This window comes from Mus caroli, chromosome 3, assembly GCF_900094665.2.
Source record: "Mus caroli chromosome 3, CAROLI_EIJ_v1.1, whole genome shotgun sequence".
In the NCBI taxonomy this organism is placed as follows: domain Eukaryota; kingdom Metazoa; phylum Chordata; class Mammalia; order Rodentia; family Muridae; genus Mus; species Mus caroli.
In genome coordinates, this window is record NC_034572.1 from 100,341,572 (window position 1) to 100,344,079 (window position 2,508).

The following is a 2,508-nucleotide window of genomic DNA, read 5'->3' on the forward strand; positions in this document are numbered from 1 at the left end:
CACTTCTGTGTTTGCTAGGCCCTAGCATAGTCTCACAAGAGACAGCTATATCTGGGCCTTTATTTCTTTCTATGTCATGATCTTTATCTTAGTCTCCCCTAAGACACATGCTTTCTTAAGTATATTAACAATCTAACTCCTGTTTTATTTCACTGATGTTCTATTAAACTTTTGTTTTATTTTTGTTCTTTGGAGTGGTAGATGATAACTTTACACATACATTTTTTTCAGCACACATAGCAGTAAACAAAAAGAAATCAGAGAACAAGACAGGAGTTCATGTGGAGAAAAATGATGCATATATTAGAGAAGAATACAAGGATGTAATTGAAGAAATGTAATGAAAACATTGATTCTAAGAACTTTCCTTTACTCCAGGTCTCTTGACTATATTCAGGTCATGACATATGATCTCCATGATCCCATGAAAGGTTACACTCGAGGAAATAGTCCTCTCTATAAATCTCCATTTGACACTGGAAAGAGTGCTGATCTCAATGTGGTAAGACATTAAGAGATTCAAGTGGAACTGAGAGAGGAATGCATGAGCCTATGCCATTTATTGTATCTGAAAAACTGTAACTAAGTAAGCCATTTTGAAAGCAGATTTTATTTCTTTGATATAAATTCACACAATTTGAGATACAAGAGGAGGGAACTAACCTATACAAACACAGGTTACCAGATGCTCTAGCAAAAATTTTACTTTCTCCCACCACAGGATTCAATCATTTCCTACTGGAAGGACAATGGAGCAGCTTCTGAGAAGCTCATTGTGGGATTTCCAGCATATGGGCATACCTTTATCCTGAGTGACCCTTCTAAGACTGCCCCTACTGTTAGTGCTTGACCACCAGGGACATACACACATGTACCAGGACTCTGGGCTTACTATGAGGTAAATATATTGGTTTTAGTGTGCTCAGTGATTTAGAGACCTATTTCTATGTTTTAGAATTGGAATCAGCTGAAGTGTATGTTTGGTGTAAACGGTATGTACTCTCCCTAAGCAAATACAATGTGACAACTGCTTACATATTTTTATAGTATACACGCATGTAATCAATAACGAGAGGTACTTTACAACATACAAGTTGGTAAAACATATCAAACAATAACATTCATAAATATGACTATAGGACATTTATTTGTTGCTAGGATGGATTCTAAAAATATACTATAACTATGAGGGCTGTATGTGATAATTTAAAAAATAAGTCAAGCATTAGTATTCCGTTGTGTCCTTGCCCAGTTTGATATGCTTGACCTCAAGTTCAATGTACAGAAATGTGCATAGATAGATGGAATAACAGTATGACAGTATAAGATAAGAAGATTACTGAGAACCCTCTTGATAAATACATAGAATATCAACTTTCAGGGGGCTGGGATAGCAAAATTGTCACTTTGAATACTACTATCTTACGTATTAATCAGGACAAAATTTCAGAAAGTAGAAATGTAGTAATGAGGACTAGTGATGCACCTCAGAGTATATCACATCTGTAGTCTGGGGAAATGTCTAGATGTGCCCTGTAGAACTAGGAAATTCAGGGAAATGTGTGTTTACTCTAAGACAATTAAAGACTCTTTAGAAAATGTAGAAAACTCCACATGAGAATGTAGAAATGATAAATAAATTGAATGGTTTTTTTTTTCCTGTTTTGGAATCAATATTTAAAAGATCGGAATCTATTTGTTTAAAGATTTGTACATTTCTGAGTGAAGGAGCCACTGAGGTCTGGGATTCCCCCCAGGAAGTAACCTATGCCTATCAGGGTAATGAGTGGGTTGGTTATGACAATGTCAGGAGCTTCAAGTTGAAGGTAAGCATAGAACACTGAATGTGCTGAGATTGCAGCCTGATTCCCAGGAAATCATGTGACTAAATGTCCTCTGTTTCAACAGGCTTAGTGGCTCAAGGACAACAATTTAGGAGGTGCTGTGGTCTAGCCCCTGGACATGGATGACTTCAGTGGTTCATTCTATCACCAGGGACATTTCCCTCTGACATCTACTTTAAAGAGAGATCTCAATATAAACAGTGCAAGTACGAGACACTAGAGTTTTACTCACAGTGTATAATGCCCTTCATTCACTCAAAGTCTGCCTGAATACCCCCAATCTACTCCTGAGTCATCTTTTCCCATTCATTCATGTACTCTTTTAAAAGTTATATACACCTCGCCCCTCTCTTCAATTCCATTAACTCATGTTGCACACTTATTAGGAACCAGGGATACCTTGATGTGAGGCAGGCTTTGTGAGGTCTATTAACTATTCAGGTTATGAGTCTTCAGAAACTATATTCACCCTTACTCTCAGATTTTTCTCCTCTTTTAGCCATGTCATTAGAGTGTAAATCTGTCCCTTTTGGACTTTTTTTTTTTTTTTTCAGAAATACTTTGAAAATACTGGCATGGATGTGTCTGTCCATATTGATTGTATATTCTAGTTTATTCTGAGATTTTTAACAAACTCGTTTACCCAATGGGTATCAAGCAAGTA

At 36.6% G+C, this 2,508-nt stretch overlaps 1 pseudogene; it reads left to right on the forward strand.

The window, feature by feature from the left end:
• The window catches only part of LOC110291503, a 23,284-nt pseudogene that overhangs the window by 19,501 nt on the left and 1,275 nt on the right, over nucleotides 1–2,508 (forward strand).